The sequence below is a fragment of the Panthera tigris genome, chromosome A3 (assembly GCF_018350195.1).
Source record: "Panthera tigris isolate Pti1 chromosome A3, P.tigris_Pti1_mat1.1, whole genome shotgun sequence".
NCBI lineage: Eukaryota > Metazoa > Chordata > Mammalia > Carnivora > Felidae > Panthera > Panthera tigris.
The window spans coordinates 50,087,525-50,108,272 of NC_056662.1; positions in this window are offsets into that span (position 1 = coordinate 50,087,525).

Below are 20,748 nucleotides of genomic sequence, written 5' to 3' on the forward strand. Positions count from 1 at the left end.
CAAGGATTCAGAGGTGAGAGGCTCCTGCTCCAAGGTGGTAATTGAGTGTTTTGAACCTGGACCCGATACAGTAGTCTTGAAAGGGCCCTTTCTGTGCTGACCAGGTCCTGAAGCATAGTGTGCATATGGAAATCATCTGCGATAGGAATGAAGGCCAAAGGAGCAAAGCCAGCTTGCAACACTTCACTGAAGTTACCAGAGCTGGCCAAACACCAAACATTCAGGGACAAGAAGGCCATTATAAGTTTAAGATAAAGTTCCTATTTTCTCTCACATAGCATAGGACAGAGTGGGAGTTTAGCACCAATCTTTGGGCTCTGTTTGGTGAAGTGAGTGAAAGCCCAATTGTCCCTGAACACAACCCAAGACCTAGAAAATAACAAATTGTTGGGAATGACAATGGGGGGGGGGCAATGCCCTACATTATAGGTGGGAATAGGATAATTCTGGACTTGTATATCTGCCTTGATTTCTCTTGCTTCATGTGTAAGGTCAGTCCCTTCCCAAACCTCTATGACTGCCGACACACAAACATACATACACAGCTTGACACCCTCATATATACCAGACCTCTGTGAACAGAGTTATAATGGAAAGTTACAAGAGGTCCTGTTGCCAATCTATGCCCCAGTCATAGAACACAGCCAGAGTCCCCAGTTTAAAGTGGAGGATATTGCTCTGAGACACTGACTCTGAATGGACTCCAGTGAGATCCTAGTTTGAAAACAAGAGCAAAAAGATGGAAAGAAATACACAGAGGGCCAAAGTACTTCATTACAAATGGGGGGGGGGTGACAATGAAATGCCTAGAAAATCTCCTGAGAAGCTAACTGCTGTCTCTAATAAGAAATACCTGTGGGCTGGGACAAAGGGAAACATTGATTGCCTACATCTGGGTGCCCAATTGGTACTAGGCCTGCACTATTTCAAAAAGAGAAGTAAAGATTCTGACCTTGGGTCTTTTTTTTGCCTTACCTCTGAGGGAATAAAAATCTGTGATTCAGTGGTAGCTTGTTTGTGGTCCTGTTGGTACTCTAGTTTTTGTAACCTAATTATGGTGTAATATTCCTTGTAAGGGCTTTTGGGGGCTGAATAGTCCTTCAGGCTACTGTGGATGTCTGTTCCATCTGCGTTAGCGAATGAAGACATTTCAATCAGCCAGGGGAGGAGGCAAGATGGCTGACCATCACAGAGATTACCAGTGCCAGTCAAGCAACAAGCACTTATGGACAGGAGGGGTAAAGTAACTGCTCTCAAATAGCACAGAATCAGAGCATTAGTTCATCACAAATCCTGGATGGTGGCTGTGTGGCAGACAGACCAATTCCTCCTGGTTGTGACTCATGACTGAGTTATGAAAATGGAAAATGGGTTGGAAGGGTTTTAGGGAAAGACAAGGTTTATATTACACAGGAGATTAGGATAAAGCTGGGGATGAAACGTTTAATGTAGTTTCTTCCTCACCCAGCAGTAAGGCCAGATCCCTCCCACCCCCTGGCATTGCCTATACACGGACCATCTTATGGGCACCTTCAAGTGCCCTACATCACATTGACAACATAGTTCTGAAAGGTAAATAATGAAGGGTCCTGTGTCCAACCTGTGCCACAGACTTAAGGATTTGTCCAGATTCTCCAACTTAAGAAAGAACATTTCTCTGAGACAGTGCCTCTGAATGGCACATGAGAGAAACTATTTTGAAAAAAGGAAAAAGTATTGAAATGGAAATGTGAAAGGCCAATGTGCTCCATTATAGATGAGAATGGGGAAAAGATTAGAATGAAGTTTTTAGCACAATTTCTGGCAAGGTCCTAAAGAGTAAGAAACACCTGTGGCCAGAGACAAAGAAATCTCTATAAGCTGCTCCTGAAAGCCCAGTCTGCAGGAAGTTTGCATATTTCCTTCTGAAAGACAGGGAAAGCTTCTGGCCTTGGCTGTTTTTCCTACTCTTCCCATCATGGCTTAGGGGCACAGGGATTCAGGGGTAGTGGGTCCATGATCCAGGCTGTTGTTCAAATGTTTGGAGCCATTCCTGTGGTGCATTAGTTTTTGAATGGCCACTTTCTGCACTGACTAGGTCCGGGAACATACCATATATGCATGGACTTTGTGCTCTTCAGAATGAAGTCATCTAAATCTGCCAAGTGAGGAAGGAAACCTGTGTAACCATCATTGTTCTTACACCAGCCAGGTAAGCACTAAGTGCTCTCTGACAGCAAGGCAATATTTCCTTTTGGTGGTAACTAATGACCCTTGGTTAGCACAGAACCAGAGTGAGAACTCACCACCAATCCTTGGGAGCTCACTGTGTGATTGATAGCCTCAGTGCCCCAACCTGCATCTCAAGTCCTAGCTGGCAAATATCCATGGGATGGGAAAGGCTTTATGGACAGCCAAGGTTTTTATTTTAGATGAGAATGGAATAAAGCTCAGAATGAAGTGTCTCACTCCATTTGCCCTTGCCATGGAAGTGAGGACAGCTCCCTCCCAACACCTTTGGTCCTACAACACACGAATATTCTGTGCTGGGTACTTTCCACTGATCTACATTGAATGTTGTCTATATAGACCTGAAAGTCAAGTTTTCAGGCCACCTATGGCCCAACCTATTCTTTTGTCACAGAACTCATCCAGAATCCCCATTTAAACCTGAAGAAATTGCTCTGAACCCTTGTCCCTGATTGGCCAATGGGAGATTCTAGTTTACAAAGAGGAACAGGATGGAGCCCCTGGGTGGCTCAGTCAGTCAAGCATTCAATTTTGTCTCAGGCCATGATCTTGTGGTTTACAAGTTTGGGCCCCGCATCGGGTTCTCTCCTGTCAGCACAGAGTCTGCTTTGCATCCTCTGTCCCTCTCTCTCTTCCTCTCCCCTTCTTGTGCTCTCTCTCTCTCTCTTAAAAATAAAATAAGTATTAAAAATAGAGTAAAAGTATGGAAATAGATACACAGAGAGACAATGTTCCTTATAAGAGATGAGAATGGGATAAATCTGAGGATGGGATGACTTGTACAATCTCCTGGCAACCTGACCATCTCAGGAATAAGAAACACATATGGATAGGACAAAGGGAAACCTCCATAGTCTACAGTGGGATCCCTCATGGAAAGATGCCTGTATTCTTACTTCAGAAAGAGAGGAAGAGCTTCTGAAGTTCACTCTTTTCCCTTGTCATCCTATCACTGGGTAGAGGCAGCAGTGATTCAAGGGTAGTGGATTTGTCCTCAAGACCAATGCTCAAGTGTTTGTGACTGTGCTGTGGTGCAGTAGTTCTTGAGTGTTCTCTTTCTGTGCTAAGAAAATCTTTGAGAATACTGCACATGGGGAAGCAAAGTGCTCTTCAGAGTGAAAGCATCTTTAACAGGCAGGGAGGGAGACAAGTTGGCTAACCATCATTTCTTATATCAGCCAGCCAAACTCCAAGTAGTCAAAGGAAGGCAATCTTTCCTTTGGAATATCAGAATAGATTGCTTTTGGTTAGCACAGACCAGAGTCAGAGCTCATTAGTAATGGCTGTGTACTTATTATGTGAGTGACAGCCTCATTGCCTTTGCCTGGGAACCAAGACATAGTTATCAATACAGGCAGGGAATTGGAAAGTCTACACAAAAGACCAAAGGTTTTCATTTCATCTGAGAATGGGATAAAGCTGAGAATGAAATATCTAGCTCCACGTTCCTCTTGTCCCATAAGTGAGGATAGCTGCCTCCCAATATCTCTGACCCTGACTACACAAGAGCATTCCTGCTGGGCACCTTGAAATGCCCTGGGCTTATCTTTGTCAACATAGTACTGAAAGGCAATTTTTGAGGGATTCTGTGGCCCACTATATCTCAGAGTGACAAGAACTTGGCCAGAGTCCCTAGTTAAAAATATAAAAAATGGCTCTGAGACATTGTCCCTGAGCGGACAACAGTGAGAACTTAGCTTGGAAAAGAGCAACAGGACAGAAAGGATACAACAGAAGGCCAAAGTTCTTTATTAAAAAGAGAATGTGATATAACAAAGAAGAAGAAGAAGAGGAAGAAGGAGGAGGAGGAGGAGGGAGGAGGGAGGAGAAGAGACTAGCACAATCTCCTAGACAGATGTTTTATTCAGGAATAAGAAAAATCTATGGGCTGGAACAAAGGGAAATCTCCTGCATTGTGCCATCAGAACAAGATGGAAAGTTTCTGGCATTGGCTGTTTTTCCCCTGTCCTTTGAGGCAGTAATGATTTATAGTAACAGGTTCTGGCTAGTGGCTGACCTTCAAGTATTTGGAACGTGGGTCTGATGCACTAGTCCTTGAATGGGCTGTTTCTGCACATAGCAGGTCCTAAAGAATACTGGAAGTGGGTGAACTGTCTGTTCTTCAGAATGAAAGCATCTGTAGCAGCCACTGATTGGAGTTCTCCTCTCTATTACCATGCTAAGTCCAGCCTTTCAAGAACCAAGTCAGTGACAGGATGTCAATCGATCCTTTTGTATATCAGAAACTGATTGCTATCAGTTAGCATGGAAGCAGAGTGGGAGCCTCTCCATCAATCAATGGTTATTCACTGAGTTATTGACAGGACCATAGTACCTTGTAGGAACCAAAGTATAATTTAAAAATAACAAGGGATGGGGTGGGGGGACTGGGTGGCTCAGTGAGTTAAGTGGCAGACTCTTGATTTTGGCTTAGGTCATGACCTCAAGGTCATGAGTTCAAGCCCTGCATCGAGCTTTGCACTCACAGTGTGGAGGTGCTTCAGATCCTCTGTCTCTATAGCTCTCTCATTTTCATGTTTAATTCCCTTGCCTTTGGAGATGTGTCAAGCAAGAAATGGCATGGCTAAGGTCAAAGAGGTGGTTGCCTGCTTTCTCCTCTAAGGTTTAGATGGTTTCCTGTCTCACATTTAGGTCCTTGACAGCTGCTTTAAGCACAGTATAGTTCAAGGCAGTTAAGACAAAGTATTTATCGTGTGCCTGTGTGGTGCTGTCAGTTAAGCATCTGACTCTTGATCTCGGTTCAGCTCATGATCTCACAAATCATGTGTCCCCACATTGGGCTTTATGCTTGTGGAGTTATTTTTAGAGAGTGTATTGTAAGCCCTGAGAAAGTGAATGGCGGTAATTGCTGAAAAGTCAGTGATGTTCTGATCTCAAGGCTGTTGAACATAATAGTACTATGAGTTCCAGAGCCCCATGATCTCCCAGAAGCCAGTTTGGGAATGAGCTACTGTAATCACCTATCCATCCTTGAGGCTGCACATCTTCCCTGCATGCTTTCATGTAAACACCAGATGTGTGCTTTGTCTATGTCTGGAGGCTCTTGGTGTTTTCCTCCCATGCTTCAACATTCTTTGATGTTTATAGCAGGTGAACATGAAATAAAGACTATGTGCAGTGTGCTGCTGCTGCTGTTTTGCTGGCAGAGGCAGCCCTGCACGTCCGCTCAGACTAAGTGTCTTAGAACTTTTTTGGGGGTGCATGGCTGCAAATGGTGCCTGAACAGGGACCAGCAGAATATACTAGCTCCTGGCTGTGAACCTCATCTCTAAAACCCAAAACAGGGAAAACGATGTCCATTCATTCAGGTAAGATCTACCAGCACTTGATGCCCATGATGCTCGTTCAGGTAGGAACTGCCAGCACTCAATACCCATGATGAGATGAGAAAAATATCCCTCATCTTTATCTTTTCTGTTCCAGTTAGGCATGCAAAACCCCTCATTTTTTTGTTTCTTTTACTTTTGTTTTCATGTTCATCATAGAGTTTTCACTAAACAGCAGAATATACATAAGAAGCAACTCCATATGCTTTTGCACTCATCAGGATGTAAAGTCTCAAAGATCTGACCCAATTGCTCTCTATAATTTATCAGTAATGCCCCTGGTACTCTGCGGAGGGGTCCCTTGAAATGGCTGATTGGGAGCACATACAGTACTACTTTAAAAATACTCTTCATCCAATAAGGATCTCTCATTTACACACCTGGGACTTATGCCACATTGCCATTCATGCTTTAAAAGAAAAATCTGATTAAAATAGTTGGCAGGACTTAAAAGAAAAGGAAACGGAAACAAATGTATCTGCCTTTGCTTATCTATCAAAACTGACAGGCTTTAAGACCAGAAAACCTCTTTCTCTGTTCTCTGGGCTTTTATGCATCTCCAGCCTTCTTTGGTGGCACCTCACCTCTTCTGTCTTTCTTTTCCTCCTCCTGTTTCTGCACCATCTTAGGTGTAACTGACATCTTCCATGCCTCTGGCACCATCAGCTCTTCCTCCTCCCCTTGCTGTCAAGGAGTCAAAATCTTCCCCTTAGACTCACATTGCCCACTTCAGATCTCCCCACTGAAGTCCCAGGTAAAAATTGACAATGGGAAAAAAATTGACTTTTTCAGTGGACCCAAATGGAACATATTCAGTATTGAAACTAATTTAAGTTTGCTGGTTTAATTAAAATAAAATGTCTTTAAATTTATCAAAATTAAGTATAAAACTTTTTTCTACCTAAGTTTACTAAAGCTCAAATAAGACCATGTTATCTCTGTTGCAGTTTGTTAATAAAAAGGCTACTTAAAATTAGGGCTAATTCTTCTTAAAGATTTTCATGGGTAAGTGTTAAGATAGTTTTCAAGGTCTTTAATAACCTAAAACCTTAAGGTTTTGTTGGGATGATAAACTGGATTAAATTCATTAGACATTTAAGCCTTTTCCAAATCAGATGGAATGCTAAGGCATTAATTATTAAACATGTTTATGTTTTTAACTTATTACAAAAAAACTAAGGATATTTGAACTATTTAAAAATATGCTTTATGCTTTACTGATTCATAAATTTGCCATTTAAAAAATTCTAATATAACAGACAGTTCACAATGGGTTATTACTTAGTTTTCACTGGAGCCTAAGGTTTCTGAGAGTTAAAATTCTGCTAAATGTAATTAATAATGGAAATAAGGAAAGTAACTCTGTATGTAGAAAAGCAGGAGATATGTAAAAAAAGGATATAAAGAATGGGAATACATTTTTGTTAAAGGTACAAAAAAAGTATTTTGTCCTAAAGGAGACAGGTTGTTTGAATAAAAAATGGCTTGTGACAAAATCTACATATGAAGAAAAGTTGTAGAAAGTCAGTGAAACAAAAGATCTTTGGGAAAAAAATTTTATGTGTGGTTAGGAGAGACTAAGGTTGAAATAAATGGATTTTAAAAATACACCAATACAAGAATAAAATTCTACTTTTCTCTGTATTCAAAAAAGTTTTCTTGGATTGTGGATCTGCTATTTAATAATGTAAACAAAGGTCTTTTCTGTCTGCTAAACAAAACAAAGTTTTATGTTTTGTCTTTCTCAGATCTTTAATTATAGTCAAAACTTCTCAATGTGGAAGGCACTAGGTTTTGCTAACAATTATATATATCTACATAATTGCCTTAAAATCTCTTTTGCCTTTTTGGTTAAATAAATAATTAAAATTTATAATGACCTGTAATCCTATTTAGGAGGTGCTTTATAAGTTTGTAAAATTTTCACAGACTTCCCAAGATTTAAATTGTACATAAAATCATTTTAACCAATTGGACCTTTTTATTTAATATGTTACTTGGGAAGCTCAGTCAAACAAATAATGATAAACCTTAGGTTGTATTGCTTGGGGTCTTGCTATAACTACTCAAATATATATAAAATACCTAAATTTGAATATGTTTTAATACAAGGTCATCACTTGATATTCTAATTATCGAAATGTTATATGCCACAAAAATAACTAAATTTCTTTGTCAATTGTCTCGTGATAAACTCTTATCAAACTGTTAACCATGTCCACTTTTAAGTCTTTTGTCATTTATAATTATTGTTCTGATGCTCTTAGAAAATGTGTTTCATCAAGACAATTTATTTAAAAAAACTTTTAAGATTAATATAATTATTTGGCATCTTTAAGATCATAAAACAAATGGATAAAAATTTCCAAAATTAAAAAGCGACATTTAAACTCAACAAAAACTAATAACATGGACTAAATAAACAGAAAAAATATAGGTTTTATGACTCTTAGTAAAAATATTGCTGGTTGTCTAATGTTTGCCATTTCAGATTAGAAAACTCTCTTAAAATACCTAAATATACAAAAATACAGTAAGATATTCATGTATACACAAATTAAAACATTTAACTTTTTTCTCTACCCAAACCCTATAAAATTCAAAAGCTCTTAGTAAGTTATCTTTATTTCATAACAATTGCAGTCATTTACAAGAGTTCATTAAAAATCTAGTCTCCTTACAACAAGACACCATTAAAAATTCTAGCTCTTCTACCAAAACTTTAAATAAATGTCATATTTAAAAATGACATACATAAACTCAAATATAACAAAACAATTTTAAAAAACTAAAAACTTTATAAAACTGAAAGCCTAAAACCCTCTTAAAAATATTGGCTTAATACCTTGCTCATAAAGTTCCCAACAACCTTACCAGGTAACTAAACGATGTCACTTCTCTTTCCTTTTTTCACCAAAACATTCACTCTTTCTCCAAACAAATTTTTTTATTCCTCTCTCTCAAACAAAAAATATTCATTCTTGCCCAAAATGTTAACAATTCTCCCCTACCTACTTGTCCCATGGAGTAAATCCTCGGGGTCAAACAGCCAATCTATTATGGCAAAAACATGTTACACACATATCATATTTTGGTAAAACTCGATAAATGTGTCTACAGACACTTTTTCTGGATATATATGGGATTCTGCCCAGAGGGGGGAATGCACCTCACATGTTATTTCTCGTTTATTGGAATGTTTTACAATGATGGGTGTACCCAAACAGATCAAAACTGATAATGCCCCAAATTACACCTTACAACAATTACAACAGTTCTTACAACAATGGAATATACATCACTCCACTAAAATTCCTTATAACCCACATGGTCAAGCCATCATGAAACTTGCAAATGGCCTCCTAAAATCATTTTTATTAAAAAAAGAGGGGGAAATACCACACCGAGGGCAAGATTAATGAGAGCTTAATTTACATTAAATCATTTACAATTAGAAATTTTCATTCCTCAATTCTCAAACATTTTCGAATGGAACAGGAACTCCCAAAACTCAAGGTATGGTATAGAGTATAGATTGCCCAATGAGGGGCCAATCTGGAAGGGTCCAATACAATTGTTAACCTGGGGGAGAGGTTTTGTTGCTGTGTTTTCTCAAGATCCTGTGTGGGTACCTGCTCAGTTAATAAAACACACAAAAAAACAAAAAAACAAAAACAAAAAACAAAAAACACATCATGAGACGGCACAGGGGATCAAATATCCAATGCTCAACTTCAAACTGATGGCAGTAGACTTTCCCAAGGGATGTCGGATCCAAAGAAGAAGAAGATTGATCACTCAGCTAAATGAGACATTTCCTGAGGTGATGTTAAAAAACCTCACAGGCTAAAGAGGTTTTAATCAATCAAGCATACTCATGACCCCTAAAAATATATTTCTATCATCTCTTACTACCAACTCAGCTAATTCTCCGACTGTGTCTTCAAACTTTACCTGTTGCTTCTACTCACCCACACTCTACTTTTACCTATTGGGCTCATCTTCTTAGCCCTCCTATGTTTTATTTAGTCTCCTTGGAAGATTCTGAAATTCCTATCTCATCTAATGATGCCTCTATTATCAGAGGACACTGGGTTCCCATTAATGCTGATGATTCATCTAACTATCCATCCCATAAGCTCTCAATAAATTGGACTTTTTCTCACTTGGGCATCCCCCTCAGTTTCTTTTATAATTCTAATGCTCGCAATACTAACCAAAGCCTCTGTGTCCCTCTTCACAAACAATGGCATATGAATAGCATGCTTAAAACACCAGAAGACGAATCTCAGGTAAGTACTATCAAACATCAACATTTTGTTGTCACAATAGGAATAGGAGGAAACCTAATTAACGGTGAGTACCCAAACCCCCAATGCCAGTTATACCAGACCCTGCCTGGAGATGGGGTCCTATAATGGCTTCTCACAGGACCTCTACTGTTCTTGTAATTTTACCCAAATATCCCCATCTCACAATACGATCCTTGAAAATGCAGACCCCAAGGACTGATGGCAATGAAAAATAATAGAACTTCAAAAGGACGTATTTGAAATTGGTCACTTCCTTTCCATTACAACACTTCTAACCCCATATGGAGTCCCAGATGTGGGTCTGATACTTAGACTCAAATATTCCATTAATGCCTATTCCTCTATTAGAACTTCCTCTTAGAGGATTGACCTTAGAGGAGAAAACTTATGTCTCCATTCATACCCCAAAAATCAGATTGCAAAAATAGTTACAAGAGCTTTAAAAAGAAGGCCAACAGGCCATAATTAGCACTCTCAATGATATTTCTAACTGGATCAAACCAAAAACTGGTTCTCCAGTTTCAGTCTACACTCTTGGTTTAATACTATTGTAATATTGCTAATAATGTTTTGTTTCTAATTTGAAATTTCTTGTCAAATTGGTTTCCATACAACACCCACTGCTCATCCCAACAGGTGCCCTCCTTAATGCCCATCACCCACTTTCCTCTCCTTCTCACCCCCCATAAGCCCTCAGTTTATTCTGTTTTTAAAAGTCTCTCATGGTTTGCCTCCTTCCCTCTCTGTAATTTTTCCCCCTTCCCCTCCCCCATGGTCTTCTGTCAAGTTTCTCAGGATCCAAATAAGAGTGAAAACATATGGTATCTGTCTTTATCTGTATGACTTATTTCACTTAGCATAACACTCTCCAGTTCCATTCACGTTACTACAAAAGGCCATATTTCTCATTGCAGAGTATTATTCCTTTGTATAAACAACAGCCTCTTTATCCATTCATCAGTGATGGACATTTAGGCTCTAGAGGAGAAAGCAGGAAAAAACCTCTCTGACCTCAGCCGCAGCAATTTCTTACTTGGCACATCTCCAAAGGCAAGGGAATTAAAAGCCAAAATAAACTATTGGGATGTCATCAAGATAAAAAGCTTCTGCACTGCAAAGGAAACAATCAATAAAACTAAAAGGCAACTGACAGAAGGGGAAAAGATATTTGCAAATGACATATCGGACAAAGGGCTAGTATCAAAAATCTATAAAGAACTCACCAAACTCCATACCTAAAAAAACAAATAGTCCAGTGAAGAAATGGGCAGAAAACATGAATAGACACTTCTCTAAAGAAGACATCCAGATGGCCAACAGGCACATGAAAAGATGCTCAACGTCACTCATCATCAGGGAAATACAAATCAAAACCATGCTCAGATATCACCTCACACCAGAGTGGCTAAAATGAACAAATCAGGAGACCAAAGATGCTGGAAAGGATGCAGAGAAACGAGAACCCTCTTGCACTGTTGGTGGGAATGCAAACAGGTGCAGCCACTCTGGAAAACAGTGTGGAGATGCCTCAAAAAATTAAAACTAGATCTACCCTATGACCCAGCAATAGCACTGCTAGGAATTTACCCGAGAGACACAGGAGTGCTGATGCATAGGGGCACTTGTACCCCAATGTTTATAGCAGCACTTTCAACAATAGCCAAATTATGGAAATAATCTTGTTTTTTTATTACAGTTCTCAAAATGGTGATGTCTCTTTGCTCCTCTAACAAGTCACCCAAAGTGTTCTTCAATACCCAGATGCTCACCACTTCCATGACAACTCCTGGTCTTGCTAATGAAAAAAAAAAGGGGGGGGGGTGGAGTTATTTTTAGAGAGTATATTGTAAGGTCTGGGAAAGTGAATGGGGTAACTGATGAAATGTCAGCAATGTTCTGGTCTCAAGGCTGTCAAATGCCATAGCACTATGAGATCTGGAGCCCCATGATCTCCAGGAGCCAGTTAAGGAACAGACCCACTGGAATTGCCTAGCAGTCCTTGAGACTGCACATCTTCCCTGCATGCTTTCATGTAAACACCAGATGTGTGTTTGGTCTGTCTGGAGGACTTTTTGTGTTTTCTTCTCAAGATTTGACATTATTTGATCTTTATACCAAGGGAACATGAAATAAAGACTATGAGCAGTTTGCTGTTGCTGCTGCTGTTTTGCTGGAAGAGGCATCCCTGCACATCTGTTCAAAGTGTCTGAGAACTTTTTTTCAGTGCATGGCTACAATGCTGAAGGCATCAGACTCTGTACCAATAGTGTGGAGCTTGCTTGGGATTCTGTCTCTGTTTCTGCACCTGCCTAGCTTATTCTCTCTCTCAAAATAAATAAATAAAGAGAAGGCATTTCTCTAATGTTTATGGAGTACACTTAAGGAGCACTTTTTATTAAATGATAAGGGGTCCATGCAAGAAGCATGAAAAACAGTACAGTTTTTGACACTCAAATACATGGCCATTGTTTATTGCTAATACAGTGTTTCAGCAAAATTTCCTATGAGATAAATGTGAAAGCTAATAATGGATGTTTGAAGTACAGTGTAGTTTAAGCACTTAAGCAGAAGGTGCTTCCCTATTGTTGATATAATGAAGTTTAAGAACACTTGTATTTAGTAGTCATTTGGAAAACCCATTGAGAACACAGGTATTTCAGGTAGTTAAACACATGGGCACTCCCTAGTGATTACCAGGATTTAACCACACTTCTTACTGGATAAACCCAAGAAGCTAACTCAAAAATGCTTAAAGCACAGTCTTTTGTCTTCAGTTAAACACAAAAGGATTTCCTAAGGCTATATTATAAAGAGGGTTTACACAAAAGTTTATATTAGATATCCATTATAAGTGACACAAAAGATGCATTGACCACAGTGTACATATTTAAGAGCAAGGGCATTTCCACTGCTTCTACACCAGAGTAGTTATGACTGTGTGTATCCAAATAGCGTTTTGAACTACGCTTGAAGCACAGCATAGTCCGGCAGAGAAGCATGTGGCTTTTCCCTTTGCTAATATAGTGTTTCAATGAAAGTTCCTATGAGACTACATGAAGAACACCTGAAGTATCAGGTAGTTTTAGGCAGTTAAGAACATGGTCATTTTCTACTATTATAGTGTGATTTAGCAAAAGAGCCTATGATATGTATGCAATGGCTACATGAGTGATGCTATAAGCACAATGGAGTTTCAGACACTTAAGCCCAAAGCCCCTCCATAGGGTTTACAGAGAGAGAGTTTAAGAACACTTCTTACATTTATCTGAAACACTAATTGACATCTGCCTTAAGCACACTGCAGTTTCAGGTTCTTATGATCACGGCCATTCTCTAGAGCTTACACAGAAGGGCTAAGGAATACTTCTTGTCCCAACGTCCAAATGGACCCTCAAGACCCCTTACACACAGTGTAATTTTGGGCAGTTAAGCATAAAGCCCTTCCATTCTATTCACATGAAGAAGTTTAGGAGGACTTGCTACTACATGAACTTAAAGTTAATGAAATACTCATGGAACACACAGCTCTCTTAGGTACTTAAGCATATAGGCATTTCCTACTTCTTACATGGAATTACTTAAGCACACTATTTCCTGGAGAAGTCTGTGAAACTAACTCAAAGATGCTTCAGGTACAGTGTTGCTTCTGGCAGTTAAGCACATGGCTGTTTTGTATTGCTAACATATATTTTTTTTACACAGACAGGCATTAAGACTTAGAGAAAGTGAGAAGACAAATTTATCCCCAATGAAAGAAAAAGATAAGTGCGTAGACAGAGATTACATGAAACAAATATAAGTAACACAAAAAGGGGAAAGAAAAAGAGAGAGAAATCAAGAAATATACTCTAAATTATAGAGAACAAACTAATAGTTACCAGAGGGGAAGGGATGGAGAGGTGGGTTAAATAGTTGTTGGGGATTAAGGAGTGCACTTGTCATAATGAACACTGGGTTGTCTATATGGAATTGTTGAATCACTCTATTGTGCACTTGAAACTAATATAACAGTGTATGTAAACTAAGTGGAATTTGAGGAATAATAAAAAAATGAAAAAAACTTTAAAGGGGGAAATGAAAGCCACTTGAAGCACTGCGGTTTTAGGCAACGAAGCACATGGCAATTTCTATTGCTAACATACACTCTTTAAACAATTGTTTCAATGAGATGTATGTGAAAAGCTACATGTAAGACACTTTCAGCAATGAATAATTTTAGACAGTTAAGCAGTAATCCATTTCCTATTTTGTATACACAGGGGTTAGGAGCACTTCTTCCTACATTGACCTAAAATGCTAACTGAATGTAAGCACACTGCAGATTCAAGGAGTTAAGGCCATGTGCATTCTCTAGTGCTTTACTCTAAGCACTTCTTTTCTGTGTAAGAGACCTATGCAAGCCACCTGAAACAGAGCCTTTACTTTTAGGAAGATAAACACATGGTCATTTCCCTCTTGCAAATAAGGAGTAAACAAATGGTCTTTTTACATGTATGTGAATCCCTACATGAAAGCTCTGTGGAGAACACTGTACTTTTAAGCAGTTAAGCAGTTGGCCATTTCCTATTCCTCACGTAGAGGGTTTCAATGAGTTTAATTGCATGTATTGAAAGTCATTAACCAGTCTTGAAACAAGTTAGTTTTAAGTCATTAAGTATAGGTGTTTATGCAAAGATATTTAATAACACTTGTTACTGCATGTATTTTAAAAATATTTGGAGAATTTACTGAGCACATGGTTGTATCAGACAGTTTAGTACTTGTACATTCTCTAGTGATTATTCAAAAGGATTGAAACACACTTCTTACTGGATGAATCTGAAGAATCTAAAGCTAACTCAAAGATGCCTTAGCTACAATGGTGTTTGTGGCAGTTAAGTGCATGGCCATTCCCTTTGGAATTTTAAGAGATTTTAAACAAAATACATAAACATATGTACATGAAAAGGCAAATGAAAGATGTATTAAAAGCAGCGTGGTAGGGCCCTTCAATAAAAGTCCCTTCCATAGAGCTTATACAAACAAGTTTAAGATCACTTGTGATTATACGTGTTTAAATGGAATTTGAAATCCTCATTTAGAACACAGCTGTTTCAGTCAGTTACATACATGGGCATTTTAAAGATGCATGTAAGCACACTTCTAACTGGATGTTTATGAGAAGTTAATTCACAATTAGCGAATATAGAGGGTTTAAACAAAAGTTCTACTAGATATAAACTTACATCTACAAGAAGAATGCATTATCACACTGTACTTTTATGCACTGAATGCTAGGACATTTCCTAATGCTTCTACATAAGGGTTTAAGAATACTCATGACTACCTATTCCCAAGAAGCTTTTGGAAACCTTCTTGGAGCAAAGGGTACTTTCAGCAAAGCACACGTGTTTACACAGGTCTTGGGGAAAGAGTTACTATATAAGTCTATGAGGGACAAGAATGTCACTTGAAGCACAGTGATCCTTTAGGCACTTCAGCATGGGGCCTTTCCCTAGGGCTAATAGAGAATATTATTTAAAGTTTTTATTTAAATTCCAGTTAATTAACATACAGTGTAATATTAGTTTCAGGTGTAGAATTCAGTAATTCCACCCTTCCATACAACACCCAGTGCATATCACAAAGTGTACTCTTTAATCCCCATCCCCTATATAATCCATTCCCACCCATCTCCCGTCTGTTAACCACCAGTTTGTTCTCTGTAGTTAAGACTACATTTTCTGGTTTGACACTCTCTTATCCCCCCCCCCCCCATGATCGTTTGTTTTGTTTCTTACATTCCACATATGAGTGAAATCATATGGTATGTCTTTCTTTGGTTGACTTTGTTTTGTATAATATCTCTAGCTGCATCCACATCATTGCAAAGGACAAGATTTCATTCACTTTCATGGATAAGTAATATTCCATTATATCTGTCTACCTATAAATAGATATATAGATATAGATAGATAGATATATAGATGATATATAGATATATAGATAGATACCACATCTTTATCCATTCATCAGTCAATGGACATTTAAGCCCTTTCCATAACTGGCTATTGTTCATAATGTTGCTAAAAATATCAGGTGCATGTATTCCTTTGAATTGGTATTTTTGTAGCCTTTGGGTAAATACCTAGTAGTGCAATTGCTGAATCATAGAGTGGTTCTACTTTTTAAAGGTTAATTCTTTTAAATTAATTATTTGAGACAGAGAGAGGGGCCAGGGGCAGAGAGAGAGAGAGAGAGAGAGAGAGAGAGAATCCCAAGCAAACTCCACACTGCCAGTTCAGAGCCCAACAAGGGCTCAGTCCCATGATTCTGAGATCCTGACTTGAGCAGATATCAAGAGTCAGACACATAATTGACTGAGCCACCCAGGTGCCCCAGGGTAGTCCCACTTTTAACGGTTAAGGAGACTTCATACTGTTTTCCAGAACGGCTACACCAGTTGCATTCTCACCAACAGTGTAAGAGGGTTGCCCTTTCTCCACATCCTTGCCAACACCTGTTGTTTGTTATCAATGTTAGCCCTTCTGACAGGTGTGAGGTGATATCTCATTGTAGTTTTGATTTGTATTTCCCTGATGAGGAGTGATGTTGAGCATCTTTTCATGGTTCTTTGGGGAAATGTTCACCTTGTGTTCTGTGTGCTCCTCTCCCTCTCACCCTTTTCCCCAATGAAGGCTCCCTCTCCTCTGTGGCACTCTTGATCTATTTCTCCCTAAACCACCTCTCTGCTCTTTCTACCTTCTTTGATGTGGCTTATTCTGTCCCTGTAGTTGTGGTCTTTGTTCTGCCAGTCTTCAAGTTGATTTCCAGGGTATTTAGAATGATTTGCTAGTTATCTAGTTATGTTCAAGTGATGAGACTACACTTCTGCCATACTAGCTTTCCCAACACACACTAATAAAGAATGTTTCAACAAATTTCCTCTCAGATGTATGTGAAAGGCTTCAGGAAAGACCTTGAACAATGCAGTTTCAGGAAGGTAACCACAAGGTGTGTGTGGTGTCTGTGGTTTGTGTCAGGGGGTGCATGTGTGGTGTGTGTGTAGACATTTGGAGTGGTTGTGGTTTAGTGCATTTGTCTGTTCTGTATGTGTCTCAGTGGTTTATAGGTGGTGTATGTGTTTTTGTGTGGAAAGTGTGATATATGTGTTGAGATTGTGATTTATGTGTCATTTTTGTATACTCCACATGTAATATATGATCATTTGTGGTCTATGACATTTTTTTGTCAGTGGTGCATCTGTGGTTTTGTGGTGTGGCATATGGGTCGAGTTTGTGTAATATCAGTGTGGTGTGTGTGGTGTGTGTATGGTGTGTATGTGGAGTGTATTTGTGTGGTATATGTGTGGGATGTATTTCTGTGTGTGTGTTGTATGTGTGTAGTAAATTGTGGAAGATATCTGTGCAGTGTGTATGCGGTGTATGTGTGATGCATTTGTGTGGTAATGTGTTATGTGAGGTATGTGTTTGTAGTATGTGTGTGCTAAATGACACAGGTGTGGTGTAGGTGTGTGGATTATGTGTCATGTTTATGTCTGTAAGTGCAAAGTTTGTGGTATATGCATAGTTTATGTGTGGAGGAAGCGGCATGTGTCTTCTGTATATGTGGTATATGTTTGGTGTGTGTGGTGTATATGTATTGAGTGTGGTAATACTGTTTGAAGGGGTATAACTGTGGGTGTGTGGGGCATGTATGATCTGTGTTGGATATGTTTGTGGTACATGCATGGTGATTATGCAGTGTGTATGTGGTGTGTGTAATGTATGTATGTTGTGCATTGTGTATGTGTGATATGTGTGTATGTAGTCTTTGTGCAGCTAATGTGGTATGTGATGTGTGTGCTAATGCAGTGTGTGTATATGTGTTAGAACTGTTTTGAGTGTATCGTATGTGTGGACATGTGCAGTGTATTTTTCAGAAATGTCTGGTGTTTGTGTGTTTGTGGCTGGTAGTGTGTGTGGTATATTCATGCTGTTTATAATTTGTGTGTTGTGTGTGTTCATGTATTGCATGGGCATGTTATATCTGTGTTGTGTATGTGGTATATATATGGTGTTTTTGTGATGTTTGTGTGTGGTGTATGTTGTCTGTTGGTAGATCTGTGCTGTGCTTTACCTTTCGTTCTACATGTGTGTGTATTATATGTGAGGAGTCTGTGGAGTATCAGTTTTGTGTGTGTTCCTGGTATATTTGTGGTATGGTGTGTGTGTGTGTGTGTGAGTGTATGTGTGTTATATGTGTTGTGTGTCTTTGGTGTGTGTGCTGTGTTTGGTGTTAGTGTAAGAGACATACGTGTGTTTTTGTGTGGTGTAGATTATGACTTATGTGTGTTTATGTGTGTTATGTGTCATCTACTTTGTGTGTGTTATATGTGTTTATGTGTATACTATATGGGGTGTGGTTTTGTGTGGTGTATATTATGTGTGTGAACTGTACAGTATGTGTGTTTGGCATTTTTGCAATAGGTGTAGTGTTTGTGTGGTGTATGTGTGGAGTGTGTGTATTATATGTGTGTTATATATGTAGTTGGTACTTGTGTATGTGTGGTATGCATTGTGTGTGGGTGGTGTTTGTGGTGAATGCATTATGGGTTGTGTGCTGGGTGTGTTTGTGGATACTGTGTGTGTAACATAGGCATGGTGCTTGTGTTATGTGTGTGTGGTGTGTGTGTGGAGTGAGTGTGGTATGTGAGGTATTTGTGAGATACATGTGTTGTTGGCCTGTCATGTGTGTGTAGAGTTTGGTGAATGTGTGGCATGTATCAGGTATATGTGTGTTGTGTGGGTGGTGAGTGTGACATGTGCGGACTTTGTTGGGTATATGAGGTGTATGCATGCTATTTGTGTGTGTAGTATATTTTTGGTTAATAGCTGGTCTATGTTTTGTGTGTGGTATACACATGGGTGCAGTGAATGTGTGATGTTTCCTGTGTGTCTTCTAGGTGTGTGTGAGTGTGGCATGTATGATGAGTGTGCAGTGTATGTACATTTTGTGTGTTGTTTATGGTGCATGTGGGTAATACAGACATGGTATATGTGTGGTATCCATGTGGTGTATGTGTGGTGTTTCTGTGACATGTGTTGTTTGTGTATGGCAGTTACATGTGGAAGTTTGTGTAGACCATGTGTACTGTGTGTGGTGACAGTGGTTTGAATGTCATGTGTGTGGTTTATGTTTGGTGTGTGTATGTGATATATGTGGTGTGTGTGGTGTCTGTATGGAAAGGATTGTTGCATGTGAGGTATGTGTGTGGTATATGTGTAACATGTATGTGTTGAAATTGTAGCGCATGTGGTGTGTGTCATGTAAGTGTTGCACGTCTTTTGTGGTGTGGTGTCTGTTTCTACAATATGTCTCTTGTATGTTTAATGTATATGTGATGTGTGTGGTCAAAGTGTGTTGTATGTGCTGTGTGTATGGTGTATGCTTGACTTATATGTGCACAGAATATATGTGTGTTTTGTGTGTGCTGTGTGTATGTGCAGTGTGTGTGGCATGTGTTTTATGTGGGTGTGTTGTCTGTGTGGTTTGTGTGTTGTGTGTGTAGAGTGTCATTGTGCAGTATGTGCAGTGTAACATGGTGCATGGGTTCAGGTTGTGTGTGTGACTTATATGTAGCATTGTGTTTTTATACTTCTATTTGTGTGTGCTGTGCAAGTGTGTTATACATGTGTTATGTATGAATAGTATAGCTATGTTGTGTTTGGGGCACGTATCATCTGAGTGTTATGTGTGGTGTCTAAGTAGTGTTTGTGTGTTGTACATATGTGTGTGGAATATGGGTACTGGGAGTGGGTCTGTGGTGTTTGTGGGGGGGCTGTGTTTTCTGGCAGGCTTTGTGTTTGTGTAGTATATATATATTAACAGTGTGTGGTTTATGCATAGTTTGTGTGTGTGGTAAACATATGGTCTGGGTGCAGAGGGTGTAGTATATGTCTGCTGTATGTTTGTTATATATTTGGCATATGTATGTTGTATGTAGTGTGTGTGTACCTTGAGTGTGGCATCTGCATGATCATGGTGGTTGTCTCCATGGTATATGTTTGATTTGTGTTTTGTGGTGTTTCTGGTTTATGTTGTGTGTGTGTGATGAGTAGGTACAGTCTCTGTGGTATGTATGTTGTGTTGTATCTGATGTGTGGTAAGTGGTGTGTGTATGGTGTATTTGTTGAGTGTGGGTTGTGTTGTGGGTATTGTAATTTTATGTGTGGGGTTTGTGTTGTGCATGTGTCATGTATGTGTTTTGTGTGTGTGTATTACAGGTGTGGTCTGTGAATCGTAGATGGAGTGTGTTTGTAGTATATGGGTGGTGTGGCAGAGCTGGATTTCTTGTGTATTATTTTGCATGTGGTAGATATGTGTGGTATATTTTTCTTATGGAAGTGTGGTACTTGTAGTTGTGTAGGGTATACATATCTTGTATGTGCCTTCTGTGTGGTGTGGGCGTGGGTGTGTGTTTGCAGGATATGTTTGAGGAGTGTGGCATATGTTTGGCATGTGTGTATGTTTGGTGTGTGTCTGATGTGAATCTGGTGTGTGTGTCTGTTTAGAATGAGTGCTTACGTGTGGTATATGTGGGATGTATATGTGCTGTATGGGGTCTGTGGTATATATACACTGTGTATGTGTGTGTGTATATGCATGTGTGGTATATGTGTGGTGTGTGTGTGTTGTATGTGTGTTGAGGGATTTGTATATCTGTGGAGTGTGTATGGAATAGTGTTGATGTGTTTCTGGTGTATGTATGGTTTGTGTGCATGGTGTCGTGTGGCATGTGTGGTGTATATGTGTGGATTTATGTAAACATGTGGTTATTGTGTGGTGAGTGTATGTGTGTGAATGCTGTTAGTATGTGG